This window comes from Sciurus vulgaris (assembly GCF_902686455.1).
Source record: "Sciurus vulgaris genome assembly, chromosome: 8".
In the NCBI taxonomy this organism is placed as follows: domain Eukaryota; kingdom Metazoa; phylum Chordata; class Mammalia; order Rodentia; family Sciuridae; genus Sciurus; species Sciurus vulgaris.
The window spans coordinates 130,001,909-130,027,958 of NC_136468.1; the positions used below are offsets into that span (position 1 = coordinate 130,001,909).

At 39.5% G+C, this 26,050-nt stretch overlaps 2 pseudogenes across 2 annotated transcripts; both read right to left on the minus strand.

Annotated features, from left to right (window-relative positions):
- Positions 1–9,299: 9,299 nt before the first annotated feature.
- Positions 9,300–10,539, minus strand: LOC306668465 (chloride intracellular channel protein 4-like; annotated as a pseudogene). Its single transcript has one exon. The product of its transcript is annotated as a chloride intracellular channel protein 4-like (transcript).
- Positions 10,540–23,576: 13,037 nt separating this feature from the next.
- On the minus strand, positions 23,577–25,301 carry LOC306668967 (forkhead box protein I3-like; annotated as a pseudogene). Its single transcript has one exon. The product of its transcript is annotated as a forkhead box protein I3-like (transcript).
- Between the last annotated feature and the right edge of the window lie 749 nt (positions 25,302–26,050).

Here is a 26,050-nt window from a genome sequence, read left to right on the forward strand (position 1 = left end):
TTGAAAGGTAATCCCCTGCACAGCCCCACAGGATATTTATATTCTTGGTCCTTTACTCTTCTGTATAAGGTTTACAAACAGCTTTTAAAATTCCACAAAATATCTTGCTGTTTCCACTGGACCTACACAGGGTCTACAGATTATCTAGAGGAGCCTAGACATCTTAAAAATATTGTCTTCCCTTCCAAAAACATAGCATATTTCTCTATTTACTTAGTTTGTTTTTTCAGTATCAGGAATTAAACTCAATCACTGAGCCACATCTCCAACCCTTTTCTGTATTTTAGTTAGAAACATGGTCTCACTGAGTTGCTTATTGCCTGGTCAAGTTGCTGAGGCTTTGAACTTGAGATCCTCCTGTCTCAGCCTCCGTACTCACCAGGATTGTAGGAGTGCATCACCATGCCTGGGTATTTTGTTCTTTTAAAATGTCTTTTGATAAAATTTTATAGGTACCACATTAAATTTAGATTTAATTATAAATATCTATCATCTAGGATCAGTGACAGAGATAATGATCAATGGATACATACATAGATACATAATTATTACAACAAGGTCATCTTTTGAGTTTGATTTTCTATCTCCTATTAATGCATAGAAATGAAAATCAATTTTATATATTAATTTGACAACCAACATTGTTTCTACATTCATTAATTGTAATCATTTTCCTATTTTTTCTTTCTGGATTTTCTTGTACACAATCATAGTATCTATGGATAAAGATGGATTTGGTTCTTCCTTGTGAAAGAAAGAGGAGGTAGGAGAAGGATGAGGAAGAAGAGAATGAGGAGGAGGAGGAGGTGAAGGAGAGGAGCAGGGGAAAAAGGAGGAAAGAAGAGGAAGATGAATTGATTCAAGTCTTTGGTATTTCTTCCCAGCTTCCACAGGTCTATATCCACTTCTCCAGTTAATAAGACAACAGAGGTCCTCTCTGGGGAATATTGTCAAAAACTAAAAATAGTTTATGAATTATTCTGATTCACATACTTTCCCACTTCCATCCTTAGCTTGCAATTTGGTGGATATTACTAAGTATTTGTTTAATTTCCTTTCAACAGAATTTATGGCAAGGTTTTTAAAGAGTTTATACAGCACCTTTAAGAGATTATTTGCTCAAACTCCTAAACCCCAAGTTGTAGTCTGTAAATGACTGACACAAGAAAAGGAAGTCAGCAAAACCACACAAACTTCACATGAAAGAGGAAGGGGAAGATACTTGACCAATTAAGTCACAGAAAATTAAAGCACTGTCTGTTCAGTGGACTATAGCAGTTCTTTTCAAAATGAAGAAGACGAGTTCCACATTTTTTTGTCAAAAACAACAGCTAGAGGTGACAAACCTAAAACCCCATGTGGGACTTGGATTAAGAGGTATTATGGTGGAACTATCAAGGAGCATCAACTGAAGCATCATCAAATGTTCAACCAACTCAAAAATACACACATAAGCACAAGAGTCGGGGAAAGAGAACCTCGGATTTGAAGCTTCTGAGAGCTGAAGGAAGAGACTAAATTATGCTCAGGAAAAAAAAAATTATAAAAAAGTAATAATTGCAACATTTGCTTTGACTTATTTAATAGAAGAAATGCCTATAAGGAATAAGTGTACAGTGATACCCAGAGCCCTCTTACACCATTATAATTTCTCTTACTCTTTTTTAAATATTTATTTAAATGCCCATTTCCCCTGCCAGGCTCTATTGGAGAAGAGCTATATCATATTCCTCCAGTGTACTTCCTGGTTTTGTTAAGTGAATTAAAACACAGAGTGGGAAAGACATGTCACATATGTTATGTCCCCCTCATTACACTCAAGTTATTCTAAAATAGAACAATTGGCAAGCCTACTGATTTGGCAAGACTACTGTTTTAGCTACCTTTGTGTTACTATAACAAAGTACCTGAGGCAACCTAATTTATAAATAGAAAAATGTTATTTAGCTCACAGTTCGGGAGTGTCAGTCCGATTGGACAGCCAGATTGCTTTGGACCTTTGGTAATGTCAGCACATGGCAGAGCAAGCCATTTACAGCATAAATAAGGAATCAGAGAGACTGAGAAACCAGGGTCCCACAATAGCCTTCAAAAACACAACCAGTGACCTAACCATCTCCCATAAGTCCACACCTCTTAAGGGTCCACAGCACCTTTCCATAGCACCACCCTGGGGACCAAACCTTGAACACACTGACCTTTGGGGAACATTCAACATTCAAACTCTAATAGCCATCTATGCAAGATTAGCGTGAGATGCTGATTGCTTTAACTGACCCTCACAAAACAGCCCCAAGTGCTGCTGTGAGTAGCCATGTCTGAAGTTTTTTAACAAGAGAAAGACATAAAAAGTAAAAATTCAAGCACTTATTGAAAGTATTTTGGTATGTGACTCACCATTTGACCAATACAAATAAAGAACACTCTTCTCTCTTAGTAAGGTTTCTATTGCAGTTATGCTACATAACAAATAACCCCCAAAACTCAGTGTCTTATGACAAATATTTCTTTTCTTTCACTCTTATGATTGGGGCTGATCTCATCTCATCTCGGATTAGCAGCATTTAGCCCCAGGGTGTCAGTGTGGTTTGAGTTTCCACCTGATCATTAACCAGTATCTATCGAGGAGAGATTCTCTTCGGAGGACAGCAACATTTAAGATGTCAAACCAAATAATGCAAACATATTTATGTCCTTCGTACATATCACATTGACTCCCATTCCTTTAGCAAAAACAAGTCACACAGCCAAGTCCTGTAACAGTGGAGTGGAGAAATCTACTCTGCATTCTCAGGGAGAAATACTACCACGTCCCAGGGCACAGGGACTGAGCTTGGCATTCCAAAACAGAGGCAGTGCAAGTTAGGAACCATAATTTGATGTACCACTCAGAACTTCCAGGTTTTAATGAAAAGGAGGGAAAGGAGTGGACAAAATAGAACCCTGTGTCTAAGGCTGTTTATCCCTAACCAATACAAAACTAAATTTTGAAGAAGTAATTCACAGACTCCAGAGTTTAACCTAAGATAGATTGTACTTTCCTTCTCCAGGACAAATACAAGTCATGGACTTTAGGGTTAAGGTCCTTCTGCCATTTCCTCAGGCACTGTCCTCTTGGACACTTAAAGACTCCCTCAGCTAGAAATCCTTAATTCTTCTCTTAGCTAGGTATTACTACTCATAGATCAAGTATCTGCTGAGATGCTACCTCATCATGAAGCCATCTCCCAGCTCCTCACTGTCCCCAGCTTAAGTCAGAACACCACTGTAATCTTTCATTTTACCCTGCCCTATTTTGCTCATATACAATGTGTGATGCTATGACCTTGTTCTAATGCATTTCCTCTTTTGTGATTCACTTGAGGCAGGACTGCAACTATGTTTGTATCATGGATACTGATACTAACCTTTGAAGAAATGGAGAAAGAATTTTTTGACTTAATAACATTTTTTTCTTTCTTTCCAAATGGCAAGTTTTGCTACCAGTGGAAGTTCAGGTTTCAACCACTTACACTAAAGTCAACATTTTTCCCAAACTCATGGAAGAGCCACATGTCATCAAGCATCCTGACTTAGAGATCCTTTAACCTTTCATTGTCCAATCATACTAGTCATATGTGGCTACTTAAATAAGCTTAAATTATTTTTATATTAACTAAAATTCACAATTCCTCAGTTGCACTAACTACATACCATATTGGATGACACAAATTAAAAAAAACCTTTCTATTATTTCAGGAAGTTCTATTGGACAAACTTGCTTCTGAGGAAACACTCAAATATATAAACAAATTCTTCTCTGTTAAGTTATTCAAAGGAGTGTGAAGTTTCACAAACTGTCTGATTTTTAAGAATCTATTTGCAAATCCTGAGCAGCTTTGACTCAATTTGGCCAAAGCACAATTGTCCAGCATATAGCTCCTTAAGAGTTTTTCAAATTAAATTCCATAGCCTTCTTCAATTTCTAAAAAGTGCTTTCCACTAATGTTTGCAAAAGAAGTGTAGTTTACTAAGGCAAACTCATTATGTGCCCTTGCTAAAATCAGCTCCTCCAGGTTGGCAAATTCCAGAGTCATCTCTACTCCTCTCTGTTGGTTTTGGCCTAACATATGTTAATCTTAACTTAGATCTGTCAGCTCTTCACTTTCCTTCTCTTTGTGTGTATCCTTTTATTCCCCCACACATGCGTCAACTGGCTCTTTAAACATCATTTGGATGACTTGCAACTGACCTAGCTTCTTGACACTTCCTTGCCATTTCATGGTATAATCACCTGCAAATGAAGTATAACCTTATTTTGACACTTTATGCTGAAGTAACTTCCAAAACTACTTATTAGTCAGCATTGAAGACTCTTTAGAGACAGTGCTCAGCTTACCTTTCTAATCCTATTCCTCTCACGTGCACTTCCAACTGCCACAGCCAGGTGAATGGACTCAGTCTGTCCCAAGTTCTCTACGGTCATTTTTTTCTTTCTTTTTTTTTGGGGGGGGGGATAATCAATTTTTAAAATTTGTTCTTTCTAGATATATATGGCAGTGGAGTGTATTCTGACATATTATACTTACATAGAATAAGTATAACTTGTTCCTGTTAGGATCCCATTATTGTGGTTTTCTGCCATAGCATTTTTGCTCTCATCAGTAACCTGCAGTCCCATTTTTCCTTAAAAATGTCCTCAAATGTCCCTAATACCCATTGCCTCTTCCTTTCCATAACTTTCCCTTTTTTGCAATTTATTTAATTTAATTTTATTTTATTTTACAAACTAATGGGGTAAAACTTATTTCTCTGGTTGTACATGAAGTAGAGTCATACCATGTACATAGGATAATGATGTCTGTCTCAATCTGTTATTTTTCCTTCTCCCCAGCCCTCCCACTCCTCTTTCATCTATACAATCCATCCTTCCTCCATTCTTGCCTCCCTCCCATTCCCCATTATGTATCATCATCCGTCTATGTTCAGAGAGATCATTCATCCATTGATATTTTGGGATTGGTTTATCTCACTTAGTATGATATTTTCCAACTTCATTCATTTGCCTGCAAATGCCAAAATTTTATTCTTCTTTATGACTGAATAATATTCCACTGTGTATATATATCACAGTTTCTTTCCAAAGTGTGTTAATTTATATTTTATTTTAGCTCTAAAATATATGCTGCTTGTTGTCACTTGTATTATATCATCATCATATATATTTTTTGCTTAAATAGTAGTATGATAACATCCTTTTTTCTGTGGAGATTAGGAATTTTATAATGCTTCTTTTATACTCCACCAAAGTTAGGATAACACAGTATTCTCAGGATAATAATATAATATGCATATATATGTATGCACATATATATAAGGGGATATATAGGGAGAATATGTGCATTAAAAAAATATGTATTTTGTACATATATGAATGTTTGTATATGTTTATAAGTCTATGATGAATGAATAAATAAGGCCTATTGCAGACTCTCAGGTTTGCTTTGACTTCTTATCATATGTCTTTAATTTCTATGGTAAACATCCAGGATATCATATAGAAAAATCATGTATCATGCCAGAAACCACTTAACAATGTGGGCTCAATACCACCATGCAAAGGTAATTACTTCCTTCAAAATGCTGTCTTACTTCATCTCTTCCTTTTTTCTTACTAGTTTCCACATTTAAAAACAAAGGCTTAAAACTCAAATTCTGTGGTCTGAACCTATTTTGTAAGAAATATATTTCTTTTGGCAATCAAATTGAGAAACTGCATAAAATAACAATAGACTGTATCAGTACTCAACTGTATATACATAGTGAAACAAAAAAGAAAAAGGTAAGCCTTACCCTCACTTCATTTGAATACAAGTTTCTAGGTTAATTCATTAGACAGCTTAAAAATGATGACATCGAAATATATGAAGTCATATTGGGGCCAAGCCTGATCATCAACAAATTCCTTCTGTTACAATGCCGACATTTGTCTTTTCTAAACTGTTTTTAAGTTCTTTGAAGGATAGCACTACAGTAAACTCACAGACACTCCTATTGGTGATGGAGACAAGAAATTTGAACAATACCAAGTAAAAAATAACTTTAAATTACTTAAATTTGATATGAAAATGTTAATATGTGTGCCAAGATTTCTAGGAATTAAATATGATATTATTTGTGATAATAAATAGAACCCTAACATCACATTGCGAAAGCTTTGGTTAGTTTCTGAGTTGTCTCAAATCTTTCACACTTGCCTCTTCTCACTTTTCTCTCCCACCCTTTCTGGTAATAAGTTGGTAAAATACCTGTCTTCTCTCAGGTCTCCTTTGCTTAAAAAAAGTAAAAATGGTAAAGCATTTAAGTTTCAAGGACTTTTATGAATCTAAAGAAAATAAGATATTTGAGATGTCAACACTCTCACAAATGAGCATATCAATTACAATTGGCTGAGTGGCTCTTGTCTGTAATTTCCCTTGCTGTCTTCCTTATAAGTTTTACCCAGAATTTTGATCTACCTTTTAAAAAGTTGCTCTTTTTCTTTTCTTTTTTTTTTTGATAGTGAAAATGTATTTTATTTTTAATACAATAGCTGCCAGCAATATACTGGTGTTGATGTTCCAGAGAGGGAAAAGAAAATACAAGCATTCTATAGTAACTTTCATTTGCCTATTCAAGAAACTCTAAAGAAAATACTCCAATTCTGTTTAACATTATGACTTGGGGAGTTTTGTATTTTCCCAAGATAAAAATATAATTTTGGTTGCCCCAACCTTGATAATCTGTAAAGGATGGAATTTTAAAAGCCTATAAATATCAATAATGAATGCTTCCCTCTCTTTGAATTAAATATTGATTATAACCAGTGTAAGAAATTGGTGAACCAATTAGTTTGATGAAATGTATATCAAAATGTTCATGAAAAAATAATTTCTATTTCCTCTCCTTTTTACTTTGTAGATACTTTCTAAGTGGGTTTTTCTTTAATGCACAGAAATAAAAAAACTATCTGCATGCCACTCTGGAGAGATTCAAAACTCAACAGAAGTAAAAATGCCTAAATTCTAGAACTGATCCATGCAGTGTAAGAATAAATGTCAGAAATCTCTTAATTGTATACAGATTGTTCAAAGGGTTAGAGTTGTGAGAGCCAAAGTTACCAAGAAATAAAACTTATCTGAATTTTACTGAAATCTAATTTTTAAAAAAAGGAAATGATATCAACTGGAATAGTACAGACTTTCCAACTGTAATTTCTCAGCGTCCCTTGGAAAATGATGAAACTTTCTTTCCATTCAGACTCCAATCTCTTTAAAGAAGTATAATGAAATGAAGGGGAATTATTTTTTTAGCTGAGGAAATAAAATCAGATGATTTCCTTATGTCAAGTCCAATACTATTTGAATTGCCACAAGCATTTTTATGTCCCTCTCTCAAGCCTGTAAGCTCAGGGCCTCCCACAGACACACAGTGGGGTAAAAGCTGGATGCAGGACCTGTCTCTTTACTAGCCTTTAGGCAGTTGCCAATCTAAATCATGTTTGACTAATTCTTTGATAGAAAAAAATCTGTCTTTCTACAGAGAAAAATAATTCTGCCTTCATCAAAACCACAAAGACTTGCCTTCCTTGAACATTCAGAGAGATGGCCAAGTGTAGTCACTGGTAAATAAAAATGAGGGAACGCAGCCCCGCAGGGCACTCTTTCTGGTGGGCCTCCGCCGGCTCCTCTCGGGCAGGGCAGCGCTTTCTCCAGGAGCTCCCACTCTGTGTCACCTGGCCCTCCATTCTCTAAAGGACAGCTACCCCTTCTCTCAAATCTTAATCAGCTTTAAGCTAGTAGGTGTGGTTCAGTATCACCTGGAGTCCAAATTGTCCTGTTTAAAATGTGAAGACTGCAGGGGTGCGAGACCTGCTGTGCCCCAGGCGCATGGGACACTGCTCCCCCCAGCCACTGAGCTGCACCACAGCTTGGCTCTCGATGGGTGCCAGGCGGTGCTTCCTTCTGGAACCAAGTAAACCATCCAACCCTCAGTTACAGAAAGACAGGGGCTTAAAACCTGATCAGCAACAGTTCTACAAAAGGCAAGGCCAAGGAATCTCCCTGACCACACAGATGGATGTCATCCGGAGCTTTTCCTTATCTTCCTATACTAAGCTAATTACTGAGGTTAAAAATGCAGTGTACTTACAAAAGTCAGGCTGCATCCACAAAGCCAGTGCTTACTAAATGTTAGCATATCAAAGGGGAGAAAACATTGCCATCTTAAAGCAATATTCTTAAAATTCTTAAAGCAAATAAAAAGGAAAGAAACACCTATGAGAAATAGCACTTCTTAAACAAGTTAGGTATAAAAATGTTATTATAACCACAGTCTTTGGAGCAGTACTAAGAAAGTCCATCTTGGTTTTGTTTTTTGAATAAGTAAAACACATAGCAAACATTTGTTCCACGTTCACCAAGTTCATTGTTCTTTGTTAGAGCACAAATAACTTCTAATTGAGGACCTCAATTTAAATAACAAAAGTCAAAAACACATAGTAGAGTGCTATTCCTCAATCAATGCGGCTGCAGAAAAATTTAACTCAAGGAAGCACAGAGACCAAGATCAGGCCAGTCGGGTGAATGTGCACTCACCCTAACACTGAGATCTGTCTCTGTCGATGCAATCTGTCTTTGTACCCTCTGTGCGAAGTCCGACAGTAATTGGGCGGCATGAGAGTTGGTAAGGTATGCTTTTTAGTTTTCAAAACAGAACAGATAATGCGCTCTCCAGATTTAATCCACATTAAATATGCTTTAGAAACAAAATATACTTGATATTTTGACAAACCCACTCTACATTCTTTAGACTTATTTCTGGACTCATTAATTTTTACATCGTTAATCATTGCACTGCAAGAGCTAAGTCAACTAAGTGTCAGGGTATGTAGTGTTGCTCAAAAAAAATCTACAAACAGCAGGGTGTATGGTTACCTAAAGGAGCTTTTTAAACTGCAGCTGATCCTGTTCCTAATGAATGGCACTGGGCGAAACACATGACTAACAACACAGAGTATCAGGCGTCCACTGGTTTCCCTCCTAAGAACAAAATGCTGGCGACCTTGAGAATACCAGTCCTCCCTCTAAACTTCCACCTTCCACATAGCGTCAGATGATCCAATCTGTATGAAGGATGAATGATTTCAGGCAAAACTAAAAATCTGTCTAGAAAGAACAGCAGGATTTGTAGTGACTTTCTGTGGAAGGCGCCCTCCTCTGGTGGTGGTATCTTTCAGTATGTATCTAGGATAGACTAACTGAAAGAGTATTTCTGATACAGTAGCAATCCTTTAATATACTCTTACTAAATACTACAAAATGCCAAAAAAATACATAAATTCTTCTGTACCTGTATTATGCACCAGGTTGGGGTTGACTGATGTCATGGCTACTATTTTAACAGCTAAACATTGCACCTCAAAAGTTCTGCCATCTATACACAGAATGGTGAGGACTCCAGAGAGATGGCAAACTGCCTCTCAAGTGAAGGGTCTGTGATGGAGTGTCCTGAAGTCAGAGGAGGAGGATACACTGGGAGGGAGGTAGGCAGGGTGAGAGGGTCTTAGAATAATACTGCTTAGGAGTGTATATTTTAAGATAACTACTATATCTTGTCTATCCTTGATCCTAACCTTGAATAACTGCATGTTCATGCAAAATACATTTCTACTTTATAGGAAGATGAGCAGTCTGTTAGGAAAAGCATATTCTTAGGGGAAGATCTGAAAACATCTCTCAGAAGTGCTGTTTTATTTGGTAAGTCTTTTGGCGACATCACTGTATGCTATTTCAACCTCCTTATCGCTCGGACAGGTGGTGGTAAACTCATCCCTACTATAGGCATTGGTTAGGTATCTCCAGATGCCAGTCATTCGTTTGGGAATATCAAAGTTGCGGTATTTTTTGGCCACCTCCTTGACGATGTGCAGCTTGGGCAGCAGGTTGCAATCAGCTAATGTCATTTCATTGCCATCCAGAAATTTACATGTGGAAAACTTAATGTCCTCCATGCTGTTCTCATCGATTTCATCAGGAAGTGGGGAATTCAGGTACTCGTCCAGTTTCTGCAGTGTTTTCAAGAGTCCCCTCTCGAGCACTTCTTTAGCCTCTGGCCTTGAATTCTTGATGTAAGCAGAGAATTTGGCAAAGATGTTCATTCCAGCAGTATTTGATTCTGGGTGTTTTGGTGAGAGCTTTAAGTACTTGGGAGGACATAAGACTTCTTCAAGAAATTCCTCAATCTTATTTACATCCGTTTTGACTTCACTGTTGAAAGTTATAAATGGTGGGTGGGTCCCGGGAGCCAAGTTCTGCAGGTCTGCAGGCCTGCAGGCTTCCTTTTCCGGTCAACAGTTGTGACACTAAATACGACTCCTTTGAGCCAAAGGATCATGAAGAGCCTTTGGGAAAAGGGGCAGTTTCCTGTGCTTTCGCCGTCACTGCCAGCCTTCACCAAGAGCTTGATGAGGGGCTCTTTGTCCTCCTCCTTCAGCCCTTTCAGCGGCATTGACAACACCATGGCCGGCTCGGTTGGGCTCCGCGAATGGCAGCGGGGCTGCTGCTCCTGCTCCGGTACTCTAGCTGCCGGCTCCACCACGCTGCGCTTGCAGGACAGTCGCGGCGTCGAGCTGGCGGTGGCCTCAGCTCCTCAGCACCGCCCAAGCCCCGCGCGCTGCTTTTTCTTATAGTCAGTATTTACCAATATAATTTTATGAATTTCTTTCTTCATAGTTTCTTTATAGAAAAGTCTTCTTAGGAATATTACTCAGCCATAAAGAATGATAAAATTATGGCATTTGCAGGCAAATGGATGAAATTGGAGAATATCATGCTAAGTGAGATAAGCCAATCTCAAAAAGCCAAAGGACGAATGATATCGCTAATAAGTGGAGGATGACACATAATGGGGGGGAGAGAAGGGTTAGTGTTAGGGTTAGAGTTAGGGTTAGGGAGGGGGGCAAGTATGGAGGAAGGAAGTACTGTATAGAGGGTAAAGAGGGGTGGGAGGGGTGGGGGGAAGGGAAAAAATAACAATGAATCAAACAACATTACTCTATGTAAATTTATGATTACACAAATGGTATGCCTTTACGCCATGTACAAACAGAGAAACAACATGTATCCCATTTGTTTACAATAAAAAAAAATAGAAAAAAAAAAAGAAAAGTCTTCTTATATGGTATCTTCATCAAATGATGGTGAGTGGAGCACTCTGTTAGTACAGGCACAACTGAAATGGTCCTATTGATAATATCAAATGACAGTTGAGTTTGGTATAGAATTCCTATGTAGTAAACTCAATGAAGAAATATGATTGGTGAATGCACTCTTAGGTTTTGATGTTTGCTTTTGTTTTGGTTTGTGTTTTTCACATTTAAAAATGTGCTCATTAGCCAGGAGTGCTGGCACATACCTGTAATCTCAGTGACTTGGGAGGTTGAGGCAGGAGGATAGCAAGTTCAAAACCAGCCCCAACAACTTAGGCCTTAAGCAACTTAGCAAGATCCTGCCTCAATAAAAAATAAAGTAAAATAAAGGGCTAAGGATGTATCTCAGTGGATCAGCACCCATGGGTTCAATCCCTGGTATCAAAAAAATTCCCAATTTCATACTTACTCTCAAATTACAGTTTAGCTTGATACAGAACATTAGCTTCCTCCTCTTTTCTCTCTAATAATTAAAAAAATTTCAATACATCCTTGATGCTCTGTGACTTCAATTAATCTTTCTGAATTTATTTCATGTAATCCATTCAGTATTTGGTGGTGCTCACCTTTGATCTGAAGCCTTGTGTCTTTATGGTATTATTAAAAATATCACAATAATTCATTTGTATAATTCCCCTCAACCATCCCTCTTATCTCCTAACCAAATATATGAGTGTGTATGTGTGCATGTGTGTGTGTGTGTATACACAGATAATTTTTCAATTCATTTTCTATTATCTTATTTCCCTTCTAAGATTTTATCAGTCTGCACAGCATTGTGTATTGATTCTTTACTAACAGCATTGCATTCACAAATTTTATTTTTACTATGAATTACCAGCTAGAATATTTTTAAATGTCCATGCTTATACATTTAATTAATTTCCAGGATATCTCAAAGATTTTTTTCTATATTCATCTGCTTTAATACATAACTTTCTAACTTTTTTATATAACATTTACTAATTTCTGGAAATAAGCTTATTATGAAAGTCATTTTTCATTTGTGCTGATTGTTGATCTTTTTGACTGACTTTCTTGGCACCTGTTTTTCCTGTATGCTACAAGATTGTAGTTTTCAGATTTATTTTGAGTGTTGAGGGAGTTTAGGGACACCTATCATCCTGATTTGCCCAGGACTGATGGTGTTCCTATAGTCAGGATTACAGTGCAACAACAGGAAAATTCCCAGCAAAGCAGGAAGTGTTGATGTACAACTTCCCCTTACCAGTTTGCTTCCCTCTCTGGCTAACAATTTTAACTTTCCTTTTCTCCAGTCCCCTGAAACTGTTACCTTCCAGAACTAAGCTTCTACTGTCAGCTGAGGGCTTCTGTCCTACAAAACAACACATTTCTGATCCAGCCAAAGGGCTCTGGCTGCAAGGCTGTCCTTCCAGCAGCTGTACAAAAACCCAAGACACATGCAAGATAAATGTGTTATCCTGGTTCTTTTGAGCCTTTTTCATGACATTCCAACACCACCTCTGGTTTCATACAAGGAGACCAGTTCAGTTCCAAATGTAAGATGCTGCTTCAACCCTCAGGAGTCAAACCTCTGACCACCTCTGTCTACCTCCAGACCAGGGGCACAGTGCATTCATAACTCCAGCCTCACCTTGCCACCATATGTGTTTTCTCTTTCTGTCCCATAGCATACCTATGTCTTTCTAGCGTTTAGAAATACTGTATATCATGACCTTGTCTAGAACAGAGGATAGCTTAAAGTTCAGTTTCCCAAAAGCATTCTGTCCAAAACTTGGACCTTGAAACACCATGCCAGTAGAAAGACTTGTAAAGCCTTTCAAGTCATTTTACAGCCTCCAAGTCCTCTCAGCATTTTCTCTGCTCATTCTTTTACATAATGACTATTTAATATGTGAAAGAAACTTATCAACTCTTGAAATGTTTGTTATGCATTAACTCCACAGAGTAAAAATTCTGCTGAGAATCATGATCAAGAAAGAATTCTTGGCAAATCACAAAAACAGGTGTCTCAAAGTTTACAGAAGAAATTTCAGGCCTATTATCCACAGGAACACTTATAATTCATCAGCATGCAGGGTCCTTGGGGACAAAGGTTTATTCATCTTGATATTCTGAACACTTAGCAACGTGCTGCCACATGTTAGGCACTCAACACGTTTTGACTGAAGATGATTGAACTATAAAAAGAGAGCTCCACAGGCCTTTACTCAGAGTCTAATTATTTTCACTTTATAAATATTTGTGACATGTTTGACAGCACATCAGAAGACAAATAAAAGCAAGAGAGAAAACAGAATAAAACTTTAAAGGCAGACCTGGGAGTCAAACAGGTGGGTGCAGACATTTATATGTTAATAGATTCCAAGAGCATTACTATATTATGACATGATATAAAAACTAAAATGCATAATGATTGTCTTGACTCAGGAAGAAAAGATTAAATTACATAAGTATGTTTTGCTTTGAAAGACAGAATAACAAAACATATATATTAGAATGACACCTATATATAATGGGTGAATCTTTTTTCTGTTTTGTTCTGTTGTTTTTGTTCTGTTTTTGGTACTAGGGATTGAATCCAGAGGTGCTTAAACTACTGAGCCACGTCCCCAGTTCTTTTTTTTTTTCAAATTATATTTATTGTACACAAATGTGATACATATTGTTTCTGTTTGTACATGGAGTAACAGCATACCATTTGTGTAATCATACATTCACATAGGGTAATGAGGTTTCATACATTGTTATTTCTTCAACCCCCCCACCTCTCTCACGCCTCTTTTCCCTCTATACAGTCCCTCCTTCCTCCATTCTTGCCACGCTCCCAGCCCCCATTATGTGTCATGATCCGCTTATCAGTGAGATAATTAGTCTTGGATTTTTGAGATTGGCTTATTTCACTTAGCATGATATTCTCCAATTTCATCCATTTGCCTGCAAATGCCATGATTTTATTATTTTTTTATAGATGAGTAATATTCCATTGTAAATATATATACCACAGTTTCTTTATCCATTCATCAATTGAAGGACATCTAGGTTGGTTCCACAGTCTGGCTATCATGAATTGAGCAGCTATAAACATTCATGTGGCTGTATCTCAGTAGTATGCTGATTTTAAGTGCTTTGGATATAGGCTGAGGAGTGGGATAGCTGGGTCAAATAGTGGGTCCATTCCAAGTTTTCTAAGGAATCTCCACACTGCTTTCTAGAGTGGCTGCACTAATTTGCAGCTGTACCAGCAATGTATGAGTGCACCTTTTTCCACATATCCTCTCCAACACCTATTGTTGCTTTTATTCTTGATAATTGCCATTCTAATTGGGGTGAGATGGAATCTTAGTGCAGTTTTGATTTGCATTTCTCTTAATAAAGATGGTGAACATTTTTTCATATGCTTGTTGATTGCTTGTAGATCTTCTTCTGTGAAGTGTCTGTTCACATCCTTAGTCCATTTGTTGATTGAGTTATTTATATTTCTCCATTAAGAACGATGTTGGCCATGGGCTTAGCATTAATAGCCTTTACAATGTTGAGGTATGTTCCTACTATTCCTATTTTTTCTCGTGTTTTGAGCATGAAGGGGTGTTGTATTTTGTCAAACGCTTTTTCTGCATCTATTGAAATAACCATATGATTCTTATCCTTAAGTCTATTGACATGATGGATTACGTTTATTCATCTATGAATGTTAAACCATCCTTGCATTCCAGGGATGAACCCCACTTGATCGTGGTGCACAATTTTCTTAATATGTTTTGGATATGGTTTGCCAATATTTTGTTAAGGATCTTTGCATCTATATTCATCAAGGATATTGGTCTAAAATTTTCTTTCCCTGATGTGTCTTCTCCTGGTTTGGGTATGAAGGTGATATTAGCTTCATTGAATGAGTTCGGTAGGGTACCATCCTTTTTAGTTTCTGGAATACTTTGAGAAGTATTGGACTGAGTTCTTCTTTCAAGGTCTTGTAGAACTCGGCTGAGAATCCGTCTGGTCCTGGGCTTTTCTTGGATGGTAGATTTTTAATGGCTTCTTCTATTTCATTGCTTGATATTGATCTGTTTAAATTGTGTATGTCCTCCTGGTTGAGTTTGGGAGGAGCATATGTCTCTAGAAATTTGACAATGTCTTCAGTAGCTTCTATTTTGTTGGAATACAGATTTTCAAAGTAGCTTCTCATTATGTTCTGTATCTCAGTGGTGACTGTCGTGATATTTCCTTTTTCATCAAGAATTTTAGTAATTTCAGTCTTCTCTCTTCTTCTCTTTCTTAGTGTGGCTAAGGGTTTTTCTATTTTGTTTACTTTTTCAAAGAACCAACTTTTTGTTTTGTCAATTTTTAGAATTGTTTCTTTTGTTTCAATTTCATTGATTTCAGGTCTGATATTAATTATTTCGTATTTCCTACTACTTTTACTGTTATTCTGTTCTTCTTTTTCTAGGGCTTTGAGCTGTAATGTTAGGTCATTTAGGTGTTGACTTTTCCTTCTTTTCTGGAATGCACCCCATGCAATGAATTTTCTTCTTAGTACCGCATTCATAGTGTCCCAGAGATTTTGATATGTTGTATCGTCATTTTCATTGACCTCTAAGAATTTTTTTTATCTCCTCCCTGATTTTTTTTGTTATCCGTGTTGCATTCAATAGCATATTATTTAGTCTCCAGGTTTTGGAGTAATTTCTGTTTTTTATTTTGTCATTGATTTCTACTCTCAGTCCATTATGATCTGATAGAACACAAGGCAGTATCTCTGTATTTTTGCATTTCCTAAGGGCTGCTTTGTGGCATAACATATGGTCTATTTTCGAGAAGGTTCCATGTGCTGCTGAGAAGAAAGTGAATCTGCTCCTTGATGGATGGAATATTCTATATATTTCTATTAAGTCTAGGTTATGGATTGTTATTGAGTTCTATGGTTTCTTTGGTTGGTTTTTGTTTGGAAGGTCTATCTAGTGGTGACAGCAGTGCTTTAAAGTCACCCAAATTATTTTGTTGTGGTGTATGTGATTCCTGAAATTGAGAAGGGTTTGTTTGATGTACAGGGATGCAAAATTGTTTGGGGCATATATATTTACTATCGTTATGTCTTCCTGATTTATGGTTCCCTTAAGCAGTATGAAATGTCCTTCTTTATCCCCTCTGACTAATTTTGGCTTGAAGTCCACTTTATCTGATACAACCATGGAAACCTCTGCTTTTTTACTGAGTCCATGTGTGTGGTAGGTTTTTTCCCATCCTTTCACCTTTAGTCTGTGGATGTATTTTTCTATGAGATGAGTATCTTGCAGGCAGCATATTGTTGGGTCTTTCTTTTTATCCATTCTGCCAGTCTATGTCTTTTGATTGATCAGTTTAGGACATTAATGTTCAGGGTTATTATTGAGATATGATTTGTATTCTGAGGCATTTGACTTATTTTTGGTTTTTAATTTGGCTTGGTTTCTCCTTCGAATGTTTTTTTTCTAAGGTAGTTCCACGCTTTGCTGACCTACATTGTTGTTTTTCATTTCCTCCTCATGGACTATTTTGTTGAGAACATTCTATAGCGCAGGCTTTCTATTAGTAAATTCTTTTAACTTTTGTTCATCATGGAAGGATTGCATTTCATCTTCTAATCTGAAGGTTAGTTTTGCTGGGTATAAGATTCTTGGTTGGCAACCATGTTCTTTCAGAGCTTGAAATATGTTGTTCCAGGCCCTTGTAGCTTTTAGAGTCTTGGTTGAGAATTTGGCTGCTATCTGTTTTGGTCTCCCCCTATATGTAATCTGATGCTTTTTTCTCATGGCCTTCAAAATCCTATCTTTATTTGGAATGTTAGGCATTTTCATTATAATGCGCCTTGGTGTGGATCTGTTGTAATTTTGTGCATTTAGTGTTCTGTAAGCCTCTTGTATTTGATTTTCCGTTTCATTCTTCAGGTTTGGGAAGTTTTCTGATATTATTTCCTTGAATAGGTTGTTCATTCCTTTGGTTTGTATCTCTGTGCCTTCCTCAATCCCAATAATTCTTAAATTTGGTCTTTTCATGATGTCCCATAGTTCTTGGAGATTCTGTTCATGATTTCTTATCATCTTCTCTGTTTGGGCAACTTTATTTTCAAGATTAAATATTTTGTCTTCATTGTCTGAGGTTCTGTCTTCCAAGTGGTCTGGTCTTTTGGTGATTCTTTACATTGAGTTTTTTTATTTGGTATATTGTCTCCTTCATTTCAAGGATTTCCATTTGGTTGTTCTTTGAGAATCTCTCTCTTTTTGAAATGACCTTTTGCTTCCTGCAGTTGCTCTTTCAGCTTATTGGTATTATCATTCATTGCCTGCATTTGCTCTCTTATCTCATCATTTGTTTCACGAATCATCTTAATCATGTATAATCTGAAGTACTTTTCTGACATTTCTTCTAACATACTGTCATTGGATTCTATTACTATAGAATCTAGATTTGTTTGGATCCTTTTCTTCCCTTGTTTTTTCATGTTGTTTATGTATCTTCCCCTCTAGTAGTGCAGATCTTGGGTATTGCAGATTTCCCCCTATAGGCTTATAGTGGCCCTATAGGTTTCCAAAACCCTTTCTTTAAGGGGAGATCAATATTAGCAGTGCCCAATTCAGACACTATGCAACATTAGACCAAATAGCCCCTATGAGGACAATAACAAAATTATCATAATAAGAATGAGTTCACACATTATCTTCAGTAAAACAAACAGATTTGCAATAAGGTTTGCAGTTTCAAATGGAGGACAAAGTGGATGCAGAGGTATGTAGAATGTGGCTGTTTATGGGATAGGAAAAGAATATGCAGAAGATCTAGATAATAGAAAGAGTGAGAGTGTAATCAAAAGAAATTGGATGTTAGCATGCAAAATAGGGAGAAAAAGACTCTGAGGGAACAGTTAAACAAAAGGAAAAGAGAGCAAGGAAGTAAAGAAATAAGAAGTTAAGAATTTTCAATAAGGAGAAAAAAGAAACTCTACAGTATAACAGTCATATAGTAATGAAACCTCCCAGAGTTCAGTAGCCTGATGCATGAGAGGTACCTGACAATGAGCTTCAAGCCTTCAGCAGGTGTCTCAGGATGGATTTTGCCCCACCTAAAGATCAGAGCTATGGCTTCCAGGATTATCCAAGATGACTGCTCTAGCTTCAAAATGTGTTGGCAAAAGGGGAGCTGCAGCTCATGTTGTGGCTGTGGTCAGCAGGAGGTCCTGGAGGCAGGATGTGGTTGGTCAGGAATGGGTCCTGGAGGTCAGGTGTGTTTGGTGTGGTTGTGGGATCCTGGAGGCCAGTTGCAATCGGTCTGGGGTCCCAGTGATAGGGCGCAGTCAGTTGTTCTGGGGGTCCTGGCAGCAGGGAGCAGTCAGTAGATGTGAGGGCCTGAGAGGCAGGGAGTGATCAGTCAGGCTGAGGGATCCTGGAGACGGAGCTCAGTCAGTCTGGCTAGGGGTCCTACGGGGCCTGGCTGTTGTCTCAAAATGACTGCAGCCACGTGTAATCCAATGTGCAGGCACTGTTAACAGTGAACTTCCAGGCAACAGCAGGCAGCCGGTGCTCCACTGGTGGTCGGTGATCAGTTTGCTGACTGTTGTCAGATGATTGGGAGGTGAATCTTGGGCGTTGGGTGATGGATATGTGTAAGCCAGGTGATGGACAGGCGAGAGGCAGGCAAATGGCAGATAATAGGTGCCTGACAGTGAGCAAACTACCAGTGGGTAAATTTTTTAAAGAGGTGTTTATGCTTGAAGGTAGTAAACCATAAACTGTTTGGAACATTCAAATGCTGCAAACAATGCCTTCTTTGAAAGTTAAAATCTTTCTGCTTAATAAAATCTCAATTACCCACCATTATGATGAGATGACCAGTTGCAGGGAAGCATTTTCTTCCCATTTAATAAGAGTTTAACTCCTTCAACCATCCAAACCACAATGCTACCATGCTGTCCTTGGTGGAATCTGAGCTGTGAGTCATTTTTGGTCCCCACACCTGCCTCAGAAATACAATCTTAAGAACTACCTAGGCAGCGGGGGCTTTTTCCTCTGTAAAACTGTCTGGCCTCCCTCTCCATCACAGATTTCCTTCTAAGTTGCTTTCCCATCTCAACATTCCCTGGAGAAGGTAGGCCACTGGGGGCATAACTTTGGGGTTCATATTTTGTCTCTGATGAGCAGAGTGCCCTCTCTACTTCTTGATCACCATGCCCTGAGATGCTTTCCTCCACCACAACTTTTCACCATGATATTCGGCCTCACCTCAGGCCCAGAGCAATGCAGTCAGCTGTCTGTGGACCTCAGGAGGCCTCAGAAACTATGAGCACCAAATAAATTTTTCTTCTCTAAAATTGTTTTTGTCAGGTCTTTTGGTCACAGCAGTAAAAAAGCTGAATAAAACAGCGTCTCTGAAAGTAATGAGGAGAGTGTTGATGAGGGTTAGCCAGAAGAAAGGCAGGGAGGTAACCAATGGGAGAAGAGATGGCAGGAAAGGCAGACATGTAACCATAGCTTTGACTTTCAAACATCTGGAAGATATAAAAAGGACTTGAATCACAAACATCCATACCTTTGGAAACTATGTAATTGCTAAGATGATTATGTTTTCCATGTAAGAGCTCTACGCTACTTTTACCCTCCTACAGAAGTTAGATTTTGCACTCTGTGGGCCCAAAGAGAACCTCCAAGTGAAGAAAAAAAGCATTAGTGGAAATGTTTTTCTGTCTATCAGGTCTGTCCTAAGGTGTAAAAAACAGGAATTCCAGGGAGATAAAATGATGACCTCAGCTGGTCTTTTGCAATCTCCCATAGGACTGTTTCCAACACAGCTGTGCATAGTCTTTTCTGCAAGTGTAAGAAATAAATAGTACTTTTCACAGTTTACATTTCATACCCATGAAACAGGACCCTCAAGTCACCTTAGAATCTTAAACTGTGAGTATGATTTTCATCAAGTTCATGTTAAATTATCACTAAACAGGAATAGAGCAAACATAGGTAAATAAATGACATACCTTTTAAGTATCTATTATCCATATAATTATTGATCCAAAGACCTTTTCAAATGAGTAATAAAAGAAACAACAAGGACAGAGGATTTGAAGGCACCTCACAGAAGGAAAAATTCAAATGACCAATATAAATATGAAGATTTTTCAACCTCACCTAAAATCAGAGAATGAATGGAAAACAAACAAACAATGATGCTCTGTCACTTTATACTTTATACCAAATTAACCAATTTTGAAAATTTGAAAGCACTAATTATTGGTGAAAATAAGGTAAAATGAAAATCTATACAGCTGAAAGGGGTGTAAATCAGTTCAATTACTTGTGAGAGTAATTTGGCAATATCTAGTCCATTTGAAGACATTTCTACCAATCAACATCTTGGTACCTCCCCCCAAAATTCCCTCAATGTATGCACAAAGAAATATTTAAAGAATATTTGTTTCAAAAAGTCATAATCATAAACACTGGGAAAACAACTTATATCACAGGCAAATAGGTTAAAAACCTCTGAGTAATTCATGAATGGAATTCTATATAAATGGTAAAGATGGATAAAGTAGATGTACCTGAGCCAAGATGGATGCCTATGAAAAACTATAATGAATGATAAAGGCAAGTTGTAGATGAGAGCACTTAACTCACATTTTAAACCCACAGACAACACTATAAATTTGTGAAATAATACAATTTGGAAGAAAGGGTAGGAAAGCACAGATGGAAACAGAACAATTTTAGGAGGAGAGAGAAGAAAGGAAATGATGAGTTTGTTGCTGTATTCACAGTATTATTTTTTAAAATATTTTTAGATGTTGATAGACCTTTATTTTATTTATTTATTTATATGTGATGCTGAGAATTGAACCTAGTGCCTCCTCACACATGCTAGGAAAGTGCTCTACCACAACCCTAGACCCCTGACAGTATTATTTAAAAGCAAAAAGATCTAAAACAAGAAATAGACCTGAAACTAACATGTCAAATTCATCTCTGAAATGTAGGTGGTAAATCCATGGATATGGGTTATATTGTTTCTATATTTTTCTACATAATATTTCTAGATAATTTTTTTCTAGAAAATTTTTCTAGATAATTTCCTAATTCATTATTAAACAACCAAGCAACATGTGCATATTACATGTTTTATAACTAAAAATAAAATACATAAAAAGGAATATGCACAGAAAAAAAAAACTGAATGTAGTTGCTTCCATGGGGTTAAATGATTGGTAAACTATTCTCTTTTATCTTGTGTACAAATTTTGTTCACTGTGCCTATATTACTAAAAAGTGTATAAAATGTATGGATTTGACTGATACTTAATGGGCGAATTTTCTTAACTTTTAATCAGAAACATTTTGTCTTTTTTAAGAGATAAAATAAATAACTCATATTCCTTTTGAGGCTGCACTTTAAATGCCTTTAAATTTAGTATTGTAAATATTGAATTCTGTAATTCCAATAACTAAAATGCATCAGTATTTATTTACATGGTCAAGCCAATGCTTCTAAAATGTTGTTTTGTCTCTCCCTAAAAAAAAAAAAAAAAAAAAAAAAAACATGCTACTGCAACTTCTGGTCATCACGGATTCTCTCTGCAAGCAATTCCATTCATCCCACATTGTCGAACTAGAAGATCCTTCAAACTGGTAAGTAGATAACTAAGCAAATACCTTTTTATAAATTTATATTAAATGACTCTGTTTTTTAAAGGCCAACAGGGCCTTGATATATATTTAGAATGTCAGAATTAGAAGGGAGTTCAGCAAGTAGCTCACTGAGCCTCACAATCTTAAAAAAGTAGAAATACACAGGGAAATAAACTGGTTAATTTCACATTGCTTGTAAGGGGCAGAGTCACCAGAATGTCCCAGGTGTTGGCATATTTGCATGGGCCACCCCGTCTGAACAGTTAAACTTCTGGGAATGACTTCAAACATCTGCTCAGAGTTCTAGACTGTAATTCTCCTTAAACATCACTTAGCCACAGTGTTTAACTTCCTTCCAAATTCCCAGTCATATATTCACCCCTTGTGGGATTCCTTCATCCTTCTACCTTTTCCCTCTCCCTTCCTTCATTTGTTCCAACACATAACAAATATTTCTTTTCTTTTTTTTTTTGACATCCCACTTGGAATTTATTTCATGTGATCTTCTCAGCAGGCACTTGAATTTCCTGGGAAAATTTTTTTTCTTTGCTGCCCTGGTTCACATTATAAATTAATTTACAAATATAGAATTGTGCTAGAAACAATATTTATAAAAGTTCATATGCTTGCTCACATACAAAAATATCCATAGGAAGAATTTTCTGTACACACAGGAGGCTAGGTAGTCTCTTTGGTTCTTTCTGCTTAATGGTTAAAAAGCAACGGGGGACATAATCTTTACTCCAATAAGCTATTTTTTCCCCACATGTTCTATTTCAAAATAAAGACTTTTTAAAAAATATTGTATCTTAAAGAATACACATGAAAAAGGGTTTTTTTTCACAATATGCATGTGATCCTATTTCTAAAAAATTCAAAATCCCAGACTAAAAATGTTCACAATCAAAGGCTCGAAAAACATGACAGAAAGGAGACTCACTGGACGCTGTCTTCATCTGAGTGAACTGCTGTCCCTGTAATTCCAACATTCATTTTTAACATTTTAAATAACTTGCTATTCAACAAATAATGGCCAAGTATTTGCCACCTAATGTCCCAGGTCCCTGCTGAGCACAGGGAGGTGGGTCGTGAGAATGTGTGAAGGGCCCAAGCCTCTGAGAAGTGAAAGGGGGTGCTAAGATAAATAAAATCATCTACTATTTTAAAAAATTTTGACCACAAATGGTTCATCATATTAAAACTATGAAATTCCCATTTAAAATTTTGTTTTATTTTTAACAAAATTCTAACAATTTTTGTTAGGAAATGAAATACCCACAACAGGAGTTGAGATCAGGATAGGCACCATGGTCAACTAGCTTAGCAGTCACCCCAGACCTTGGAATTGGGCAGCAGAAGTGAGCAGAGATGGTGACCCCTTTCCTGCTCAGGGAACATCGCTAGCGACTCTGCTGTTTCAACCAGAATCTTTGGTCAAGTGAGATCCAGCTCTGCTGCCCAGGGTGCAGCTTGTGTGAGCAGCTAGGATACAGACTACCAGCACCAGCTCTGGAACCAGTGCCCAGCTCCACCGTCTCCTCTCTGGGACCTCAGGTAAGTCCCCTCTCATCTCGGAATTCCACAAGTGTGGGCACAGGGCTCTCCTGCCACTCCTGCCAGGCAGGATTCCCGGGCTAAAGTCTGTTGCGTCTAGAACGATCCATAGCACCCAGGGCTGCCTGCAGTGTTTTATTGTGGTTAGTACCTAGTGAGTGCTAATCAGAGGTGACTGTGAGCTGGACATGGCTCAAGGGTTTGCAGTGCTTCCGACACTGATAAAAACTAACTGGAGGCCAAGGACACAAAGTTGGAGGTTTCCTATCAAAAAATTACCTGGCTTTTCTAGAAAGATAAGAAAGCTGCAGGACAGGAGATAGCCAGCCGCTTGGCGAGCCTTTGGATGGTGGGTCCAGCTGTTCCCTCTGCTGTTGTTTCCCACCTAGCGTCCTTGGGCCTGTTGTTCCAGCTGCCTGAGCACCTCAGAGCCCACCACCTGGCACAGAGCGACAAGCCTCCCAGACCCAGTTTCTGCCCTCACAGGGCTGCAGGCTGCCTATCTTGGAGGCAGGTGGCCTTCTCCCCAGAAGCCCATCTCCAGGAGACCTGTAAAAGCTTGCTGGGGTCTGAGGTTCCAGGCTCCACCTGGTTCCTCCTGGCAGAAACAGGACCGCCAGGATCAGGCAGGGGAGAAATGCAGAAGCTCAGCCCCACCCAGACAGCCAAGCACTGCCGCAGGTGTGCCCTAGACCTCGGAGCCTTCCCGGGGGTAGATGAGGCTGTTGACCACGCCCAGGTTATAGAAAGGGCTGCTGAAGGGGCTGCTCTGGGCCCCGCCCGCGCCGGCATGGAAGGGGCTGTAGTAGGAAGACTGCTGGCTGCCTCCACTGCTGGTGCTCAGCGAGGAGGCGTCTCTGGAGGCCTCGGGGAAGGCACTGCCGGGCGACAGCTGGACGCCCTGGATCCCCGGGTGGTGGCTGCAGGGGCCGGCGCGCTGGGTGCTGCCGCCGCCGCCGAGGGCGCCGAGGCTGCTGAAGAAGGCGCTGAGGCAGGGGGCCGAGGCCAGCACCGGGCCTTCTGTAGGGGACGCGGGGCTCTTGGCGCGCTCAGGCTCGGGCGACTGCGCTGGCCGCAGTAGGGAGGAGCTGTCTCCCTCGGCCGTGCTTCCCACTCAGGTCCCCAGTCCCGAGGACAGCCCCTCCTCTGACTTGGAAGTCCCTGCAGCCACCGCGGGAGCTGCCGCTGGCCTCGGAGCGCCGCTTTCGCTTCCGACGGAAGTTTCCATTGTTGAACATCTTCTCGCAGTTGGGATCCAAAGTCCAGTAATTACCTTTCCCTGGGTCGTCCTCGTCGCGGGGCACCTTCTTGAAGCAGTCGTTGAGCGACAGGTTGTGGCGAATGGAGTTCTGCTAGCCGGCCTTGCTGCGCTGGTAGAAGGGGAAGTTGTCGGCCACGAACTGGTAGATGTGGCTGAGTGTGAGCTTGCGCTTGGGCGCGCTCTGGATGGCCATGGCGATGAGAGCCGAGTATGAGTAGGGCGGCCGCACCATCTTCATCAGGTCCTCACGCTGGCCATGGACAGCCAGCCCAGCTCCCCAGGCGCAGCGGGCCCCGCGGGCGAGGCGGGCGCGGCGGGCGAGGGCTGCGCGAAGGGCCGCTGTGCGCACCCGAAGGAGCCGGCGGCGGGCGGCGGCTGCAGGAAGGGCCCTGCTGCGGCCCCGGGCAGCGGCGGCGGGCGGGCCGCCCGCGCCGGCCCATTGAGCCACAGGTAGGGGTTGGCGGCGGCCGGCGCCCCACGGCGCGGCGTAGTCAGCCAGCGTGTAGGGCGCCCTGGCGGCCGGGGGCGCGCCTGGGGCGGCGGCGGCTGGCAGGCCGGGCTGCGGGTAGACACTGAAGCCGTCGCCGCAGCGGAGCGCCATGTCCGCGGCCGGGCGCAGGTGCGGCGCGGCCGCGGTGCGCCGGGAGCGCGGCGAGAGCATCCCTCCGCGGCTGCCCCGGCCAGCGCGCGGCGCCCGCTCCAACAATTATTTCTTGATGGGTGCTATTATTTAGGGTCTATGTGCCCTATATGGTCCCTGCCTTCATAAAGCTGGTGGTCTAGAAATCTGCCATTATGGCATTAATTGTCACATGTGGCTATTTAAGTTTAAATTCATTAAAGTTAAATAGAATTAAAACTTCAATCCTTTGTTGCACTAGCCACATTTCAAGTCCTCCATGGCCTCAGTGCAAATGTAGAACATTTCCATCATCATAGAAAGTTCTTTTGGAAATTCCATCCTCAGAGAAGGGGAAGAAAGGAAAGTAAGCAATTACAATGCAGGTGGTTTCACTATGATAAGGAAAATTCAAGAAGCACTGGAGGAGTGAAAAAGTATTATTTTCTAAGATGCTGATGGGAAAGTGTCAAGGAAAAAACACAAATATTTATTCCATGGATTCTGTATTAGAATTTCTGGCTCTCTCTGAACTTCTCCCTTCACCCTCTCTCATCTCCTTCTTCTTCCTCTTTATTATCCTACTCAGTGGGAGGATAAGGCCTCATATTCCAAAAGACAATTAAAATAAAATGCTACCTTCTCGATCCAGTCCAATCTGTTCCTCAAGTTTTCTCTCAATGACTAAATCTGCCAGCTTAATTCTTGCTCATTCAAAACAAAATACCTCCAGCAAAGGTTCTAGAGAAAACTTTTGG